Source organism: Callithrix jacchus, chromosome 2, assembly GCF_049354715.1.
Source record: "Callithrix jacchus isolate 240 chromosome 2, calJac240_pri, whole genome shotgun sequence".
NCBI classification, from domain to species: domain Eukaryota; kingdom Metazoa; phylum Chordata; class Mammalia; order Primates; family Cebidae; genus Callithrix; species Callithrix jacchus.
In genome coordinates, this window is record NC_133503.1 from 51,158,767 (window position 1) to 51,180,605 (window position 21,839).

Here is a 21,839-nt window from a genome sequence, read left to right on the forward strand (position 1 = left end):
AATATGTGTTCTCAGCCTGATTTCTGCCCTCACTTCTGATCTGTGTATTCATTTTCTCACTGAATATCTCCATTTGGACATCTAACACACTTTCAAGGTGAACACATCTAAAACTGAACTCCTAATTTGCCTGCAACCATCCCTCAAAACCTGTTCCTTTGAAGCTCTCCCCATTTTGGTAAATAGCATTCCACTCTTCCAGTGGCTCAAGCTGAAAACCTTGGAGTCATCCCTGCTGCCTCTGTTTCTCTCACACACAGCCAAACTTGTAGCAAATCCTGTCCTATGATCACTTATCCCCACTCCATGGCTACCAATCTGGTCCAAACACCTTCTTATCTTCCCTGGATTATTGCAGTTGCCTCTAGTCTCTCTCCTGCATTGCTCCCTTATAATCTGTTCTACACAAGAGCTCACACTGGTTCTCTAAGAACTAATTTCTAGGGTTAGAGCTTCACAGTGATGTCCCATTTTCCATAAACACCAATATCTGTACTCTTGCCTGGAGGGCTGTATGTAATCCTACCTGTGATTCCTGCCTGCTCTGGATCCTGCAGCTCTTTGAGCTCCTGCTTCACTTACTTCGCTCTGGCTATGTTGACCTCATTTATCTTCCTTAAAATGCAAATACTCTATGACCTCAAAATATATACCATCCCCATGACTGACACACTCTTTCCCAAGGTATAGACATGGCTCATGTCCTTATTTCCTTCAGGCATCTGCTCAGTTTTCACTTGATCAGAGGGGCCTTCTCTGATACCCTCATCTCACTTTGGAATTCTCAATTCCCTTTAACCTGATTTGTTTTTCTGCATGTGATTTAGCATCTCCCAAAATATTACGTATTCTCTTATTTATCTGTTTATTGCAGACCTTTCCCACAGTAGACTGTAAGCACTATGAGTGAGACTTTGTTGGGTTTTTGGGGGGAGTTATTATATTTTCAGCACCTCCAACAGTGCTCAATAAATATTTGTTGGCTGAGTGAGTAAACTTATGAGTCAAATGGGTATATGCATTTAATTTGTGATAGGCATTGACAAATTACTCTACACAAAAGTTGTTCTAATATGTGAGTGTTACTCTTTCACTGATAACATATGAGCACTCATTCTTTTTTGTGTACATGCCATTAATAGTTCATCTCGAGACTCTTTGATTTGTGCTGTAACATTCAGAGACATGATGGATTTATCCTGCACACATTTACTAGGCCTCCAGGACAAATCTCAGAAATGTTCCATATGGCTCTGGTTGTTTTAACAATAAAACAACTTACATAACTGAGCTCTCAATGTTTGCGTGTTCATGTAGTTTCACAGATAAGAAGAATCAGGCAGAGTGCTCATAGCTTCTGTGTCTAGTTTATATTGAACTGTGAACAGAGGTATCCTCATCTTTCTAACAGATTTTCTCTCAAATCCCAACTCGGGGGGCACAGGAGAACCCACTTCCTGGTGACTTTTTGTTTTTTAGAAACAATAGCTGTTCTCTTTACTCAGAAAAGTGCCTCCTCCAAGGTCCCAGAGCCATTGAGGGTATTTGGGGGGGGGGTGTTGCGGGGCTGGGAGTAGAGACTGCATGAGTGGAGATTGGATCACTCCAGGGACTAGACCAGAGAATAGGAGACTTGCTGCTTACTGACTATTATATTCCTACCACTGGACCTCTAATAGGTGCCAAGTAAATTGTTCTTGAATATTAATTTAATATCTGTGTTATGGATAAGAACAGTCCTGAATATTAGTATAATGCTTTGCAATCCATAAAGTGGCTTTCCATGATTCCCAAACATCACCCTTCTCTTGAGCAGAGACCCAAGAGGGTAGGACAGGAAGAATGAAAGTGAGATTTAGCCCTGGTCATGTTTTTCAAAGTGAGTAACTTGGAATATCAATATGTTAAACAGGTTTCTTAGCAGCAGAAGATTTCTTAAAGCCTCTTCATAGATTCAGGGTTACAAATGTGCTTTGTGAATAGCTAAGAGGAAATAAAGTGTGTGATGTTTGCCAGCTTATTTGAGCCAGTCTTTTATTCTTTAAAGTATATCATGGGCCTGGGGTTACAGGGAATAGGCTTTCAGGAAGACTGGGCATTTCTGTCCAGGGTAAGTGCTTGAAGACAGATGATCTCTTATTCCAGTCCTGACTCTTCTATGGTTTCAGTTCACAGTTTTCATCTTAAGAGAGAAAATTGGCACTCTCCTTTGATTTTCAGAATAAAGTGTATAGGACCATCCCTAGAAGGCCCATGATTTATTTAGGCCATTTGGAGCAGTGAAACATCTCTACAAGGTCTCAGTTGCTCAGTTCTATGGGTTGTTTGATCTTCTAATGAGCTGTCTTTCTTAATTCATTTTTCACTGGTTGGCACATCTGGCTAAGATGCATGTTTGGTAGAACCTATTCAGGTGAGATCAGCAGAAACAGGAAGAAGCTGAAGTGGCTAATGAAACCCTGGGATCTTCACTTTACACTCATTTCCTACTCATCCAATTTTCCTGTTCCAGGTGCTGACACCAGGAAAATAATAGAAGTTAACACAGTTATGGGCTGCCAATGAGGTGAGAGAAGACTGAAAGAAGCATATGAACAAAAGGTAGGTTCTGAGGGTGAAGACTAATTTTCAGCTGGCAAATCAGGGACTGCTTCAAAGAAGAGGTGGTTACTAATTTAAACTATTGGTTTGGGAATTTAAAATTGATAGTTGTTATTTAGGCAATTTGACTATTAAAATTTAAATGTACATATTCTACTGCATAATTCCATAGCAACTACACTTCTAGGAATTATTATGTGAAAGTACTCACATAATAATATAAAATGTATATTTATCAATAGTGAATTATGATATATCCAAATAATAGAATATTGTATCAACTTAAAAATAATATCTTTTGTGTACTAATGTGAAAATATGTTCATTAGGTATTCAAGTAAAAAAAATCAGGCACCATATATTTTGTGTAAATATCACTTTTGTAAAATAGCATTAAACACTTAGCAGCTTATAATATAAAAAAAGAATTAAAATATGGAGTTAAAACAGATTAAGTTGCTAATAGTTATCTCAGAAGGGTGGGAAACAGAAAAAATTCATGCTCATATTATGTTTTTCTGCAATATTTATTTTAAAAATAAGATACATATATTACCTTTATGGTTAGAAAATAATGATATATATATTTTTAAGTACTGTTTAGTTTGTGTGACAGATTCTCTCTTCTTAGTTCTTTAGAGACACATGGGAATTCCAGTACACGAAAGGAGTATGTCATTTCTTTCTGTTTGCTCTTTGTCTTTTCCTATTTCTTTTAGACTTCACTTAAAATCCTTTGCTTCTGGCCCCTCTTTCTGCTTTCCCACTCTCTTGAGCCCTCAGCAACCAACCCACCTTCCCTTGTCTGATGCCTGATTTCGTTTCCCTGTAATTCTCCATTTATCTTTCTTATAGAAATGCACTTATATAGACCATCCTAAGGTTTACAAAGTGTTTTCCATTGTAGTGGCCAGTAGGCTGCTTGATGGGTGAACAGAAGGGAAAAGGATTTTGGTATACTCTGCTCTACAGATGCATATCCTTTATGGCATAGTTCTCTATTTTCTTCCCATCTGTAAAATGATAGAATGGAATTAAATAACCTGTAAGGATCTTTCCCAAGCTAGTATTCTATGATGATGTTTAGAGGGCATATTTATTTATACTTTAAGGTTTTCTGGCTTTCTACCACTCTTATTGGCCAGAGGAGAAAAAATTTTGTATCACATTTCTTAAAAACATGCTGACAGTGAGGCAGCACTGAGTGTCAGAAAATTCAGTCTTGACTTTTCTTCAACCTCATTTTGTGGACTTGGAACATTCACTCTACTTCCTTGGGTCTCAGTTCCTCAGCTTAACAGCAAGGATGCCTATCTCTCTCCTCAGTATAAGGAGAACTTTAGGGATGGATATTGACCATCCTTATCATATCCTAAGGATGTGATAAGCATAAAATGTGCAAGCAGAGGTGAAAGCACTTTTGTCAGCCTAGAGCAGGGTTTCATAATCTTGGCAATATTGTCATCCGGAGCTGAATAATTCTGTGTTGGAGGTTGTCCTTTGTATTGTAGGATGTTTAGCAGCATCCATAGCCTCTTCTTGTTGGATGCCAGCAAGCTTACCCCATTCCCCCTGACTGTGACAACTAAAATTGTCTGCAGATATTGCCAAGTATGCCCTGGAGTACACAATCAACCATGGTTGAGAACTGCAGCTGTAGAGTGATATATAGAGACTTCAAGCATTGTTAATTATGTAACTACTTTGAGAGGGAACAAATAAAAAGGAAAAAAATCACGTAAGTGTAATTCCAGAGGGTGCCAGAGGAATGAGTCTTGTGAGGAACAGAAGATAATACATGAGTGGAGATAGTGCCAAATACAGCATCATTTCTGGGCAGTCGTATTTCCTGTGGGAACAATCTGTATCCTAAAGAAAGATGGAGAGATCAATCTTCTTGAGGAACCCTTCCCCCATGACCCAGGAGAGTAGGGTTTTATAGTTCTTGCCAACTCCTAACTACAGATGCTGATGGTAGGGAGATCTCAAAGAAATATGAAGGATACACTTTATTCAACAAGGTCAGAGTTATATAGACTTTCATGGATAATAGGAAGCATTTAGTCAAATCTCCCATTCAAGTGCTACACTACTCTGTCTAGTATTCTTTTTTTTTTTTATTATGTAGTTTTTACTTATTTTTTTTTTAATTTTTTATTGGATTATACATCAACCCAAATGTCTAGTATTCTTAATTCTATTAGCTACTTGACCTTGAGCAACTTACTTACTTTCTCTGAGCAATTGTTTCTTCTTTCCTTTTTGATCCCAGAAGAATATCTATTTCATTAACAACATAAAAATAGTTGTGAGCAAAACCAATCATCGTATTACCCAGAGTTCCATGTGCTTTATGTGTAGTACCTTATTTAGGCTTATAGCAGTCTCATACGTCTTAATATTGTCTTGTTTTATAGAGGAAGAAGCTGAAGATGAAAGGGGTCTTAGACCCAGCTCTCTCTGTCTCCAGAGCCCATGTTCTGATCCACCGCTCTAAATATCACTGCTTCACAGCAAAACACTTGACATGCAACACAACATTCATCATTACTGTTGGTTGCTTATCTCTCTTTTTCTTTTTTTTTTTTTTAATTTTTTATTGCATTTTAGGTTTTGGGGTACATGTGCAGAGCATGCAATACAGTTGCATAGGTACACACATGGCAGTGTGCATTGTTTGCTTTCTCTCTTTCACCCACATTTGGCATTTCTCCCCAGGCAATCCCTCCCCACCTTCTGTCGCATGCAAACTCAGTGTTCAAAGCACCATCTTTTTTTTTTTTTTTTAATTTTTATTGGATTATAGGTTTTGGGGTACATGAGCAGAGCATGCAAGACAGTTGCGTAGGTACACACATGGCAGTGTGCTTTGCTTTTCTTCTCCCCTTCACCCACATTTGGCATTTCTCCCCAGGCTATCCCTCCCTACCTCCCCCTCCCACTGGCCCTCCCCTTTTCCCCCCTATAGACCCCAGTGTTTAGTACTCCCCTCTCTGTGTCCATGTGTTCCCATTTTTCATCACCCGCCTATGAGTGAGAATATGCGGTGTTTCATTTTCTGTTCTTGTGTCAGTTTGCTGAGAATGATGTTCTCCAGATTCATCCATGTCCCTACAAACAACACGAACTCATCATTTCTGATTGCTGCATAATATTCCATGGTGTATATGTGCCACATTTTCCCAATCCAGTCTATCATCGATGGGCATTTGGGTTGATTCCAGGTCTTTGCTATTGTAAACAGTGCTGCAATGAACATTCGTGTGCATGTGTCCTTGTAGTAGAACGATTTATAGTCTTTTGGATATATACCCAGTAATGGGATTGCTGGGTCAAATGGGATTTCTATTTCTAAGGCCTTGAGGAATCGCCACACCGTCTTCCACAATGGTTGGACTAATTTACACTCCCACCAACAGTGTAAAAGTGTTCCTTTTTCTCCACATCCTCTCCAGCATCTGTTGTCTCCAGATTTTTTAATGATTGCCATTCTAACTGGCGTGAGATGGTATCTCAATGTGGTTTTGATTTGCCTCTCTCTGATGACCAGTGACGATGAGCATTTTTTCATATGATTGTTGGCCTCATATATGTCTTCTTTCGTAAAGTGTCTGTTCATATCCTTTGCCCACTTTTGAATGGGCTTGTTTGTTTTTTTCCTGTAAATCTGTTTGAGTTCTTTGTAAATTCTGGATATCAGCCCTTTGTCAGATGGGTAAACTGCAAACATTTTTTCCCATTCTGTTGGTTGCCGATTCACACTAGAGACTGTTTCTTTTGCTGTGCAGAAGCTGTGGAGTTTGATTAGGTCCCATTTGTCTATTTTGGCTTTTGTTGCCAATGCTTTTGGTGTTCTGTTCATGAAGTCCTTGCCTACTCCTATGTCCTGGATGGTTTTGCCTAGATTTCCTTCTAGGGTTTTTATGGTGCCAGGTCTTATGTTTAAGTCTTTAATCCATCTGGAGTTAATTTTGGTGTAAGGTGTCAGGAAGGGGTCCAGTTTCTGCTTTCTACACATGGCTAGCCAGTTTTCCCAGAACCATTCGTTGAACAGGGAATCCTTTCCCCATTGCTTGTTTTTGTCAGGTTTATCAAAGATTGTTTGGTTGTAGCTACGTTGTGTTGCCTCTGATGCCTCTGTTCTGTTCCATTGATCTATATCTCTGTTTTGGTACCAGTACCATGCTGTTTTGATTACTGTAGCCTTGTAGTATAGTTTGAAATCCGGTAGTGTGATGCCCCCCGCTGTGTTCTTTTTGCTTAGAATTGACTTGGCTATGCGGGTTCTCTTTTGGTTCCATATGAAGTTCATGGTGGTTTTTTCCAGTTCTGTGAAGAAAGTCAATGGTAGCTTGATGGGGATAGCATTGATTCTGTAAATTACTTTGGGCAGTATAGCCATTTTCACAATATTAATTCTTCCTGACCATGAACATGGAATGTTTCTCCATCTGTTTGTGTCCTCTCTGATTTCGTTGAGCAGTGGTTTGTAGTTTTCCTTGAAGAGGTCCCTTACGTTCCTTGTGAGTTGTATTCCAAGGTATTTAATTCTTTTTGTAGCAATTGTGAATGGCAGTTCGTTCTTGATTTGGCTTTCTTTAAGTCTGTTATTGGTGTAGAGGAAGGCTTGTGATTTTTGCACATTGATTTTATATCCTGAGACTTTGCTGAAGTTGCTTATCAGTTTCAGGAGTTTTTGGGCTGAGGCGATGGGGTCTTCTAGGTATACTATCATGTCGTCTGCAAATAGAGACAATTTGGCTTCCTCCTTTCCTATTTGAATATCCTTTATTTCTTTTTCTTGCCTGATTGCTCTGGCTAGAACTTCCAGTACTATATTGAATAGGAGTGGTGACAGAGGGCATCCTTGTCTAGTGCCAGATTTCAAAGGGAATGCTTCCAGTTTTTGCCCATTCAGTATGATATTGGCTGTTGGTTTGTCATAAATAGCTTTTATTACTTTGAGATACGTTCCATCGATACCGAGTTTATTGAGGGTTTTTAGCATAAAGGGCTGTTGAATTTTGTCAAATGCCTTCTCTGCATCAATTGAGATAATCATGTGGTTTTTGTTTTTGGTTCTGTTTATGTGGTTTATTACGTTTATAGACTTGCGTATGTTGAACCAGCCTTGCATACCCGGGATGAATCCTACTTATCTTGATGAATAAGTTTTTTGATTTGCTGTTGCAATCGGCTTGCCAATATTTTATGGAAGATTTTTGCATCTATGTTCATCATGGATATTGGCCTGAAGTTTTCTTTTCTTGTTGGGTCTCTGCCGGGTTTTCGTATCAGGATGATATTGGTCTCGTAGAATGATTTGGGTAGGATTCCTTCTTTTTGAATTATTTGGAATAGTTTCAGAAGAAATGGTACCAGCTCCTCTTTGTGTGTCTGGTAGAATTCGGCTGTGAACCCGTCGGGACCTGGGCTTTTTTTGTATGGTAGGCTCTTAATTGCTGCCTCAACTTCGGACCTTGTTATTGGTCTATTCATAGTTTCAGCTTCCTCCTGGTTTAGGCTTGGAAGGACACAGGAGTCCAGGAATTTATCCATTTCTTCCGGGTGTACTAGTTTATGTGCATAGAGTTGTTTGTAATATTCTCTGATGATGGTTTGAATTTCTGTGGAATCTGTGGTGATTTCCCCTTTATCATTTTTTATTGCATCTATTTGGTTGTTCTCTCTTTTATTTTTAATCAATCTGGCGAGAGATCTGCTGTGAGTCTGATGGGCTTCCCTTTGTGGGTGACCCAACCTTTCTCTCTGGCTGCCATTAGTATTTTCTCCTTTATTTCAACCTTGTTGAATCTGATGATTATGTGCCTTGGGGTTGCTCTTCTTGTGGAATATCTTTGTGGTGTTCTCTGTATTTCCTGCAATAGAGTGTTGGCCTGTCTTGCTAGGTAGGGGAAATTTTCCTGGATAATGTCCTGAAGAGTATTTTCCAGCTTGGATTCATTCTCTTCATCACATTCTGGTATGCCTATCAAACGTAGGTTAGGTCTCTTCACATAGTCTCACATTTCTTGGAGACTTTGTTCATTCCTTTTTGCGCTTTTTTCTCTGATCTTGGTTTCTCGTTTTATTTCATTGAGTTGATCCTCGACTTCTGATATTCTTTCTTCTGCTTGGTCAATTCGGCTATTGAAACTTGTGCATGTTTTGCGAAGTTCTCATATTGTGTTTTTCAGCTCCTTTAATTCATTCATATTCCTCTCTAAGGTATCCATTCTTGTTATCATTTCCTCGAATCTTTTCTCAAGGTTCTTAGTTTCTTTGCATTGATTTAAAACATGTTCTTTTAGCTCACAAAAGTTTCTCATTATCCACCTTCTGAAGTTTAATTCCGTCATTTTGTCACAGTCATTCTCCGTCCAGCTTTGTTCCCTTGCTGGTGAGGAGTTTTGGTCCTTTCTAGGAGGCAAGGTGTTCTGGTTTTGGGTGTTTTCCTCCTTTTTGCGCTGGTTTCTTCCCATCTTTGTGGATTTATCCACCTGTCGTCTGAGTAGTTGCTGACTTTTCGATTGGGTCTCTGAGTGGACACCCAGATTGTTGATGACGAAGTATTTCTGTTACTTGGTTTTCCTTCTACCCGCCTAGCCCCTCCACTGTACGACTGCTGAGGTCCACTTAAGGCCCTGCTTGTCTGGGGTGCACCTATAGCAGCTGCAGAACAGTGAGTGATGCTACCAGTTTCTTTTTCTGCTATCTTTGTTCCTGAATGATGCCTGCCAAATGTCAGTCTTTTGGATATAGAGGGGTCCGGGAGCTGCTTGAGGAGATAGTCTGTACTTTATAGGAGCTCAAGTGCTGAGCTGTGAGCTCTGTTGTTCATTCAGGGCTGTTAGGCTGCTGTGTTTAATTCTGCTGCAGCAGAACTCATAAAAAAAACCCATTTTTTCTCAAATGCTCTGTCTCGGGTGGTTAGGACTTTCTTTGTGAGTGTCTGTTTCCCTGTCCTGCCCAGCTAGGAGGCAGTCTAGTCACTATTTGCCTGCCGAGGCTCTGCCCTGCTGGTGTGAGGTCCTCCCTGTTGCTGCAGGCTCTGCCCTGCTGCTGCAGTCTCCGTTCTGCTGCCACGGGCTACACCCTGTGGCGGAGTCTCTCTGTTGTAGCGCGTTGCCTCGGCAATGGCAGGCTGTGTCAGCAATGGGTGTGTACCTCAGTAGGGGCGGATTGCCTCAGTAATGGCGGATGCCCCTCTCCCACCAAGCTGCACCATCCTGGGTTCAGCTGTGCTCGCAGTGAAACTCTCCACCCAGAGCATTTAAAATCGCCATTTTGTTTGTTCCACTGTGCTACCCCAAACCCTGTTTCCCTGAAATCTCCTGGCCTGGCTCACTGTCCAAGTCCTGTTCAGTCAGATAAATATGCCAATCTGCCCTCTCAAGTCTCAGATTGCCCTATCATCAGAGCACCCAGACCAGTGTGCTTTGTGCAGAGCGCTATGGAGTGCTGCTGTGCTACAGCGCCAGCTGCCGGCTGCACCGGCTGCCGGCTGTACCAGCCAAAACCTCTGCCTGGCGCCCCGCGTCCCTTTATACCTGGGAATTTCCCCATTCTGTGGGCAACAAAGATCCCTCTGGAAATGCGGCCCTGACTCACCCTCCACGCGTTCACTGAGAGCTTCAATCCTGGGTTGTTCTCAGCACGCCATCTGGGGTCCCTCTCCTCTCTCTTTTTCATCTTCTAGACTGTGAGCAACTTGAACCCAAGGGTTATGTTTTATTGCATTATAGTGTTCTGAAGCCCCATACCTTAGGAATAGAAAAACTAATGCTGGAATTTTATATTCTAGGACCCAACGGGGCAGCAGGAGGGCAGGGAAAGAGCCTGAATGAGACAGAAATATTGATCTTTTCAAGCTGCAAGTGACTAAAAACTATTCATAGATTTACAAACTAGGATTCAGTGGAAACTGAGAAGTCATCTTTTTCCAGTGCTTTGAATTTTAATATAAGGAAAGGAAAGCATAGAAGGGTTAGGTACTTGTTTATGCTCATAGTGTGTTAGTTGCAGGAGACTGGGCTCTGGCTTCCAGTTCAGCTTCCTGCCATTATATCAGTGGAATGCCATGTAAGGTAATGGATTAGAGTGTACCAACCTGTGACCTGGGTTGTGGACTGAATTCAGAGCAAAGATACTTAACTTCTGTGACCTTCCTTTTTCTTACCTATAAAAAGGAAAAAGGTTGTTATGAAAATTAAATGAGATACAGTGCAAAATGTCTTAGCAGAGATAAGGCATCTTACTACATACTTATCACATGTATCTAAGAAATCTTTGCCTAATATAAAATAGTGGAGATTTTATTTTATGTTTTATCTTAGAAGTTTTGTAGTTTTAAATTTAACATTTAGGTGTATAATACATTTTGACTCAATTTTTATAGGCGATGGGAAGGATGAGTTGAGGGTTTTTTGGCATATTGATATTCAGAGATTGTTATTATTATTGTTTTGCCCTCACTCTAGCCCCTCAGATATTATTTTTGTAATGCTAGTTACAATGAAAAGAATGTAATGCTGTTACAATGGCTGCTGCTGCTGTGGCTGATATATCACTCATCAATATCTTAGGGGGATTGATGATTCCTACTGTCATACTTGTGATTATAATTATGATTATCATCTGTTTGTCCATCATCTTTCCTCTCAGACAATGGTGTCTACTATGTAACAGTCACTGTACTAGGTGAAGAATTATCAATATTATTACTATGTCCTCAAACATCTCAGGCTAATTAAGAAGGGTAATTACAGAGGGACACATATTTATAATGATGATAACCCAGGTGCAGTGTCTATTTGTCAGTCTGATGAGAAGTTAATTTTTTGGGTATGAGATGGGAGGAAACATAAAACCTGACAAAGCCAATTCTTTTAATTTCATAGCTCACTTCAGATCCTAGGGACAAAGTAATCAGGTTTTAATTAAGCTCAAACCATCTCTAGGGACTTTGAAAGTGTCTTGTAAACAGTCTTGCTTGCTAGTGGACCACATACCCAGAAACAGATAGAATTCCAAGAAGAAATTGTTTACCCATCTTGCTTTTTCTCTCAGTAATGCATTGTCTTGTCTATTTTAATATCTATAAATAAAACTTCCCCAAAGATAACTTAGAAAACATACTTGACAACTTCAGACCCATATCACATCAATTTTTTTCCCATGTATGGCATAATAGAAAGCACATTGGAAGCCGAATTGTCTCTACTTGCAAATGACATGATAGTATATCTAGAAGACCTCATCGCCTCAGCCCAAAAATTCCTGAAACTGATAAGCAACCTCAGCAAAGTCTCAGGATATAAAATCAATGTGCAAAAATCACAAGCATTCCTCTACACCAATAACAGACTTAAAGAGAGCCAAATCAACAACGAACTGCCATTCACAATTGCTACAAAAAGAATAAAATACCTAGGAATATAACCCACAGGAACATAAGAGACCTCTTCAAGGAAAACTACAAACCACTGCTCAACGAAATAAGAGAGGACACAAACAAATGGAGAAACATTCCATGTTCATGGTTAGGAAGAATCAATATCGTGAAAATGGCTATACTGCCCAAAGTAATTTACAGAATCAATGCTATCCCCATCAAGCTACCATTGACTTTCTTCACAGAACTGGAAAAAACCACCATGAACTTCATATGGAACCAAAAGAGAGCCCGCATAGCCAAGTCAATTCTAAGCAAAAAGAACACAGCAGGAGGCATCACACTACCGAACTTCAAACTATACTACAAGGCTACAGTAATCAAAACAGCATGGTACCGGTACCAAAACAGAGATATAGACCAATGGAACAGAACAGAGGCATCGGAGGCAACACAGCATATCTACAACCACACAATCTTTGATAAACCTGACAAAAACAAGCAATGGGGAAAGGATTCCCTGTTTAATAAATGGTGTTGGGAAAACTGGCTAGCCATGTGCAGAAAGCAGAAACTGGACCCCTTCCTGACATCTTACACTAAAATTAACTCCAGATGGATTAAATACTATAAAAACCCTAGAAGAAAATCTAGGCATAACCATTCAGGACATAGGAGTAGGCAAGGACTTCATGATCAAAACACTAAAAGCATTGGCAACAAAAGCCAAAATAGACAAATGGGACATAATCAAACTCCACAGCTTCTGCATGGCAAAAGAAACAATCATTAGAGTGAATCGACAACCAACAGAATGGGAAAAAATTTTGCAGTTTACCCATCTGACAAAGGGCTGATATCCAGAATTTAAAAAGAACTCAAACAGATTTACAGGAAAAAAACCAAACAGGCTCATTCAAAAATGGGCAAAGGATATGAACAGACACTTTACAAAAGAAGACATACATGAGGCCAACAAACATATGAAAAATGCTCATCATCACTGGTCATTAGAGAGATGCAAATCAAAACCACATTGAGATAACATCTCACACCAGTTAGAATGGCAATCATTAAAAAATCTGGAGACACGAGATGCTGGAGAGGATGTGGAGAAATAGGAACACTTTTACACTGTTGGTGGGAGTGTAAATTAGTTCAACCATTGTGGAAGACAGTGCGGCAATTCCTCAAGGCCTTAGAAATAGAAATTCCATTTGACCCAGCAATGCCATTGCTGGGTATATATTCAAAGGACTATAAATTGTTCTACTGTAAGGACGCATGCACATGAATGTTCATTGCAGCACTGTTTACAATAGCAAAGACCTGGAACCAACCCAAATGTGCATTGATGATAGACTGGACTGGGAAAATGTGTCACATATACACCATGGAATATTATGCAGCAATAAAAAATGATGAGTTCGAGTCCTTTGTAGGGACATGGATGAATCTGGAGAACATCATTCTCAGCAAACTGACACAAGAACAGAAAATGAAATACCGCATATTCTCACTCATAGGCGGGTGATGAAAAATGAGAACACATGGACACAGGGAAGGGAGTCCTACAAACTGGGGTCTATTGGGGGGAATAGGGGAGGGACAGTGTGGGGAAGCTGGGGAGTGATAGCCTGGGGAGAAATGCCAAATGTGGGTGAAGGGGAGGAAATAAGCAAAACACACTGCCAAATGTGTACCTATGCAACTATCTTGCATGTTCTGCACATGTACCCCAAAACCTAAAATGCAATAGTTAAAAAAAAAAGCACATTGGAATGAATCTGTGATCCATCTCTTTCAGTAGGGAAACTATATGTTATCTTTTTTTTATCTCTGTTTATTAAAGTTCCCTTATCTCTGATACATATAGTGGCAGCCTTTCAGGTTTTGCTAACTTCCAGAGTTATCTTAGTTGGATACTAAAGAAATTAAGACAATGACTCTTTTGTAAGAATATCATATTGCTTTGCAAATATGGTAGGTGAGATACTTCCCATTGCCTTAATTCATGCACCAACAGCACTTATGCAGTAAGTAGTCTCTACATGCCAGGCACTCCACTAGGCTTCAGAGGTAAAATGGTGAGTTCAAAACAAATGTAATCCTTGTCAATATGGAGCTTATTGGTTAGCAGGGGAGTCAGACTAAAGCTGATAATCACAAACATAAATGTACAATCACAAACTATATTAGGTTGTAGGAAGTTACATGCTGACTGAGTCTCTAGATCATCTGACATATACCCAATATGTTTTATGAGTTGTCTCTTTTCTAAATAATTCTGTGGGTTGTTATAAAATAAGTGTATGTTTATTTTATAAGGAACTGTCAAACTTTTCCAAAGTGACTGTAACATTTTACAAGTGGGAAGGGAAGGGTTTTTTCTCAACTAAGAATGAAGAATGTTTTCATCTTGTCTCAAAAGATTTGGAAAATATAATAAAGTAGCTTCCATGACCAGTCGGGTATACCATGAAAAGTCAGTGTCATTTCCTACCAAAAACACTAATTTAACAACTTAGAGAGCAAAGGGAATTTGTTTTCATTCCTGTGTTAAGACTTAAAGAGCAGTAGTCTTTCTTTCCTTCCTTCCTTCCTTCCTTCCTTCCTTCCTTCCTTCCTTCCTTCCTTCCTTCCCTCCATCCTTCCTTTCTTTGTCTCTCTCTTTTTCTCTCTCTTTCTTTCCTTCTCTTTCTTTTGTTCTTTCATTTGTTCATTCTCTCTCTCTCTCTCTCTTTTAAGATATGCTCTCTTTAGAATTAATTCTCAAGCACTGGAGTATCCTGATGATTCAGAATCATCATCATGAGCAGTGATCTTTTGGTCTGTAGGATTCATTTGCTGGAAAGAACTACGTGTTCCCACTCTGAATGTCCCCTGGCTGCAATTTCCTGAGTTCTTACATTCACTTTTGTATGTCTTTCTGTTTTTCCCATTGTTGTCATCTCTGAACCTTCCCGTTCTCAGTATATTTGCCTGTAATAGCTTCTCTACCCCTTTTGCTTTTTTATGTCTAATCTGCTGTGATGTGGGAAATAATAAAACCATGTTCATTAGAATTGTTTGTGAAATAACAGACTCTGAGAGAAAACAGAAATTCTTTCCCTTTTGCAAAGTGTATCAGCTTTATGCATGAAGGATTTTCTATGTTTGAATGTCTAATTTTAGATAGTATTAATAGTTTAGTTCATCATATAAGTGTCTAAACAGATGAGGTGATTAATAGAAACCAGAGTGTATGGTAGCCAATTAAAAACCAGTTACATTTGCATGATGCTTTTCAGTCTTTTAAGTGCTTTGTTTTGGCTTCTAGCCTACTTCATCCTCTCTAAACCAGGGTGGGGAGAGATAGACGAACGTTAATGAGGAAACTCAGACCTGGAGATATGATTTCCCTCAAGCCACTTGGTGAATTGTTGACATATTTATGGCCTGAACACAGGTCTCTTGACTCTTAGCCTGAAGATTTTAGAAAGATAGGAAAAAAGAATAGAACTCAAGAAGCTGACATTTCACCTTAACCCATGTAGGTGAATTAGCAACGGAAATCTCAAGTGTTTGGGGGAAAATGCCATAACTTCATTTTGGCCAGTCTGAGTTTCTAGATATGCCTGAATCACTCATAAATGCACAGTGATCTCTTTTCCCTTCAATATTTTAAAGTCTTATTTTCTGTGTTAGAGCAAATTCATCAATGAATGCCATGTATGGAAGTTGATGAAATGTCAGAAAGAAGACAGAGAATGTGAATGAAAGTGAGAGTTTCAAAATTAGGTTGCCATATCTGATAAAGAGAAATGCAGCATGTCATGGTTTTGGCATTAACTTTTTTCTTTTATTTGTTTTTTATTTGTTCAACAGATATTTATTAGGGGACAGGTACTATGCTCTGCTCTTAGGGTTTAAAGATCAGCAAAGCATGACACTCGAGTTGCTTACATACTAGGAAGGAGGACTAATAAAAATGTCCTCAAATTAGATTGTTGAGATTGTTTAATTGTACAATTCATTAAATTGTGTGCTTAAAATTGGTGAATTTTATGGTATGCAAATTATACCTCAGCAAAGTGGTTTAAAAAGCCAATTAAAAAGCACAGTAATTAGAGCCATAATGCAGGTAAATTCAGTGCTAGAGGCTTTCTAGAGGCTCTCTCTGTCTCTCTGAATTTGAGTGTGAACAAATTTAGTTTCAGAGAGACAGCGAGAGCCTCTAGACAGCCACTAGAAGAAGTGATATATAAGCAGAAACCTAAAGAATGCATAATGGATACCTGGGCACAGAGTAGAGAAAGATTGAACTTGCCAGCAAGAAAAATATGAGCAAACATCTGGAAATGAGGGAAAGCATGCCTGGTGTATATACTGCAGAAGGTTGAATAGTTACAGAGCTCAGTGTAGGAGGAAGAGTGATAAGAGTTTAGGCTGGAGAGAGGTGCAAGAGTTTAACATCAGGACCTTATATATCATGAAGAGGAATTTGAAATTTATTTTAAAGGCCATTTGCAGCTATCAAAAATTTCAAGATATGAGAATTTCATGAATAAATCTGAACCTTGAAAGAGCAACCTGGCTGTAGTAAGGACATTTGTTTAGAAAGAGAAAGTTCACTTTGGAGGCCAAGGTGGGCGGATCATCTGAGGTCGGGAGTTCAAGACCAGCCTGACCAACATGGTGAAACCCTGTCTTAAAAATAAAAAAAAGAAAAAGAAAAAGAAAGAGAAAGTCCAGAAGGAGACCAGCAATGCAGCCGATTCTATAAACTCATCGAGTGGATGTGAACTATGTAGATGAATAAAAGAAAATGGTAAAATTTGCATGCAAAATTAAATGTGGGAGGTAAGGAAGTTAAAGATATTGAAGATAGGCCAGGTACTCATACTTATAATCCCAGCACTTTGGGAGGCTAAGGCAGGTGGATCACCTGAAGTTGGGAGTTCAAGACCAGCTTGGCCAGTATGGCAAAACCCCATCTCTACTAAGAATACAAAAATTAGCTGGGCATGGTGGCCCACACCACACATGTAATCCCAGTTATTCTGGAGGCTGAGGTAGGAGAATAGTTTGAACCCAGGAGGCAGAGGTTTCAGTGAGTGGAGATTGCACCACTGCACTCCAGCCTGGGCAACAGAGCGAGACTCCATCTCAAAAAAAAAAAAAAAAAAAAGATATTGAGGATAGTTCTTAGGGTTTGTAGTTGGGTAACTATATAACTGAATGTGCAATTTGCTGAGAGAAAGAATGCTGGGAATAGATTAAACTAGGGAAAAAAAGAAAATAGTGAATTTACCTTTGGGTATTTTAAAATTTAGGTGCTTAACTGACCCAAGAACAGAAAATCAAACACCGCATGTTCTCACTCATAGGCTGGTGTTGAACAATGAGAACACATGGACGCAGGGAGGGGAGCATCACACACTGGGGTCTGTTGCAGGGAAATAGGGGAGGGACAGCGGGGGGTGGGGAGTTGAGGAGAGACAGCATGAGGAGAAATGCCAGATATAGGTGAAGGGGAGGAAGGCAGCAAATCACACTGCCATGTGTGTACCTATGCAACTATCTTGCATGTTCTTCACATGTACCCCCAAACCTAAAATGCAATAAAAAGACAAAACAAAAAAAATTAGTGTTTTCAGGGCATTTAAAGTATACTAAGCAATGAGATAAATAAGCCTGATGTTCAAAAGAGAGAGATCAAGGCTGAGGATACAGACTTCGGTGGTCAGCAGCACATATGTGATTATCAGAGTTATGTGACTAAATGAGGTTTCTCTGAAAAAGAAGAGGATTTGAAGCAAGAAGACAAGTGGGCAGCAGTGAACAAGATAGGGGCCTTGTCTTTCAGGAGATTACATTATAGTGGGCAGAGATTAAACATGTAAATAAATAAGCAAATGACATATTTCAGGTACCAATGAGCACTTTAGAGAAGATAAAGTCAGTAAAAAGGAGAGAGAGGCTACTCTAGCTAAGGTGGTCAGGAAAGGTGATGTCCATAGGCTAAAACCCTAGTGGACATCAAAATTCACTGGAAGAGTGGAGAAAGAGATTTAGAAGGAAATTTAGGCTGGGTGCAGTGGCTTACACCTGTAATCCCAGTACTTTGGGAGACCAAGGCAGGTAGATGACAAGGTCAGGAGATTGAGACCATCCTGGCCAACATGGTGAAACCCTGTCTCTACCGAAAATATAAAGATTAGCCAAGTGTTGTGGCAGGCACCTGTAATCCCAGCTGCTTGGCAGGTTGAGACAGGAGAATCACTTGAACCCAGGAGGCAGAGGTTGCAGTGAGCTGAGATCACTCCACTGCACTCCAGCCTGGATGACAGAGTGAGACTCTGTCTCAAAAACAAACAAACAAAAAAAAAACGAAGAAAATTTAGAAGAAATTGCTGGATGAGTGTGAGGAAAATGAGGGATTATAATTACATGGAGCTAAAACACAAAAGCATCGTTTCAAGGATGATTAAGTGATCAGTGTTACGGAGGTATTAAGAACTGATCTTAGAAATGGAATAAAACTTGGCCCTTGGATTTAATGACAAGGAGGCCATTGGTGTCCTTGGTAAGGGTGGTTTTAATGGAGTAATAGAACACTGTACGACAATGGGATGAAGAATGCACAAGACAATGGGAGGTGAAAGAAAGAAGATAGTAGTGTATACACATGTTCTAGAAGCTTGGCTCTGAAGAAGGGAAAATTACGATGTCAACTAATATGTGAGAATAGTATTTTGTTTGTTTTTTTAAAAAAGATCATATAGATTTTCATATGCCTAAATACTGCAGGATTGGATCTAGGAGAGAAGCAGGGGTCGCTAATGTAAGAAAGAGGAATTAAAAGGAATGCAGGAGACAATGTAGTCCTGGGCTTCCATCATCTTTATGGTAGGCTGTGTACTGTGAGCATCAAGGGAGTGATGGGGTGGATGATTTGGGAGGTCAAAAGAGGTTTGGAACATCTACTGTGTTAAATGTGAAAGAGCATTAAACAGAGAGCTACTGGAGAATTTCCAGGCAGCACTAGAGGTGATAGATTTTATACAGATGCTAGACTGGATTTTTTTTTTCTCCAGTAACAAAACTGCCTTGATATAGAGAAAAGAAGTCTGAATGTTGGGTTAATTCAGGATTGAGGCTTTGGATGGGCAAAGATAATTCAGAACCTTGATTGAAAATCAAGGATTAAATTAAGAATCAGTCTCACTTGGATGTATATGCAATAATATGTAGGAAGAGACTGCCAGAGGGGATTCCAGGGCCAGATATTTCAATAAGGAGGAGGAACAAGATATCCTGGGCAAAACAGTTATGAGTAGCAGAAGCACATGGCTCAAGAAGTAGAGACAGAAATCATTGATGTCAAGAGGTAGACACGTGGAGAGGCCAGGGTGTTGAAGGAAAGTCCTAGTGCTTACCTTTTCTAGCCATGTTATCTGAAGCAAGGCATCAACAAATATTTCTTGATTGCCTATTTAGTGCCAGGTAAGGTGGACAACAGTGAAAAAAAGGCTTTGTCCTCAAGTAGCTTACATTCTAGTAGGCAGAGATTAAACATGCAAACAAATACGTAAATGAGATAATCCAGGTAGCAATAAGCACTTTAAAGAAGATAACATCAGTTAAAACGGAAGAGGCTACTTTATCTAAGGTGCCAGGGAAGGTCTCTCTGAAGGGAGGATGCTGTTGAGCCTGAGTTATGGGGAGGTGATAGTCATGCAAAGAACTGGGGGGAGAATACACCAAGCAGAAGCAAGTGCAAAAGATCTACCACAGGCACAAGACTGGTGTGTTCAAGCGGCAGAAAGACCAGCACAGCTGACATGTGGTGAATGAGAGGGAGAATGTTAGATTTGGTATCAGAGGTAGGAGGGTTGGGTGATTTAGGACCTGCATTGGTTATTCAGGAGATCTCAGGTTTTGTTCTGAGTGTGTTGGGGAGCCACAGGTATATTCTAATGGAGATGTGTATACTGATCTATGCTGTGGTGTGAAGATGTAACTACAGGGAGTTGGGAGTAGAGAGAGGAAAACCACTAAGGAAGTGGTTGCAATTTCTGAGGTAAGAGGCAATGGTGACTGGGGCTGGGCTGTTAGCTGAGGAGACGCTGAGCAACAGTGGGATTCAGGATACATTCTGGAGGTACCTGATAAAACTGCTAATGGGTGGGATTAGAAGAATAAGGATAAGAGAAGACAAAAGGATCGCGCCTGAGTTTTAGACGTGAGAAATGGGTAGGTAGCCATATGGAGGGGGCGGGGTAAAAATCAATAGTTCTATTTTAACAATGTTAGATTTGAAGTACCTATTATTTCTTCATGTACATGTAGTGAAGGTAGTTAGATATTTATTTGGATTGCATGACAATTGTCAGAACTAGAGTTATAGGTTTGGGTGATTTGGAACCTCAGATAGCATTTAAAATCATGGTGTTAGTTTAGATCACATCAGGATGAAGAACAGGGAGAAACAGGACGACTGAGGATTGACTCCCGGAACAACATTTAGAAACCTGGAAGAGAAAGAAGATCCAGCAAAGGAGACTGAAGGTTCAGGAAAGCAGCAAATGAGTCTGGAAGAAAATGAGGAGCATATGGTATTACAGAGGCCAAGGGAAGAAAGCCAATCAGATGAACTGTTCTCACCTTGTTGGGCAGAGGGTCACGGGGATACACGTTGAGCAGAAAGTCAGGGAAGGGAGATTTGGGTCTTCCTACCCCTAAAAGCCTTCTTTTTTTCATTCTCTGTTCTATACTTCTGTGGATCTCACCTTTGAGGAAGGAGATCAACCTATTTTTAAAAAGTCCTGTAGAGACATGAACAAAAATAATTCAACATAGAAAGTAGCATGTCGTTAAAGAGATTCAGATAAAGTATCTTGAGGGTTTTTGTGATGTCTTTCTGACAGAGAAATGCACACATTCATCACTCAAAAGCTGGGCCTCAAGCATATGAAAATAGACTGGAAAAGCATCTTAGACAGAGGGATTAGCATAAAGCCCAGAGGAAGAAACTGGCAGCCTGGGTATGAAAGATCCCAATCCGTTCACTTTGGTTGACTTACAAACTGTTTGCTTGGTCAATTCTGTGCTCCACCCATGTACCAGAACTCACACAAGAGACATTCAATGCAATGGTTCTTTACCACAGATTTAAAATATAGATGAAGCCAGAAACTCAGAAGCTTAGCATTGAGTTGCTTGAACCTTCCACCAGCACTATTCCCTCTCCAACCTTTAATCCAAGTTTGTTGAAATCCTTTAAACTGCCATGGTCTCCCACAAGGAGGGGTAGCAACAGAAATTGTATTGAAGTCCCAAATCCCCAGTGGCCTAGCTTAATGCAATGGACATATTTCATTAAACAAATGTCTCTGCCATCTGCTATACTCCAATTAGGAATGCATGAAAAACATATTTCTCGATTATGTTGGAGAAGCTTTCTGGGCTCAAAGGCCCTGGAAACAGCCTTTCCTCCAGCAGTGCCCAATGGGGAGACCTGCCTCTTGCATGTGGTGGCCCTCATGTTCTTTCCTGTCTTTCCTCTGAACTCCACCGCAAACTTTGTGTTATTGCATTCCCTTTGGGGTCAGAACCAATGTGGTTCAGCACCCCAAACTTATCCTACATGCTGGTTTAAAATTATTGTATTGATTATTTGACAACTAATGTTTGTTGAAATCTTTGGTATGACTGGAAGCTGTGGTAGGCATTTTACATGGATTATTTAATCTAAACTTTACACTTTCTCTGCAAAGTAAGATCCCCACTCTATTTATGAGGAAACTGAGGCTCAATGATCTTAAATGACTTGTCCAAGGTCCCATAGACTGAACATAAG

General features: G+C 39.9%; 1 long non-coding RNA gene across 4 annotated transcripts in view; it reads left to right on the forward strand.

The window, feature by feature from the left end:
- Window positions 1-21,839, forward strand: part of LOC144581136 (uncharacterized) — a 316,017-nt gene that overhangs the window by 179,797 nt on the left and 114,381 nt on the right. For all 4 annotated transcript variants that reach the window (XR_013531664.1, XR_013531657.1, XR_013531665.1 and 1 more), the window contains exon 3: window positions 2,513-2,601. This is a non-coding gene — a long non-coding RNA (uncharacterized LOC144581136). The remainder of the gene's footprint in view (window positions 1-2,512; window positions 2,602-21,839) is intronic.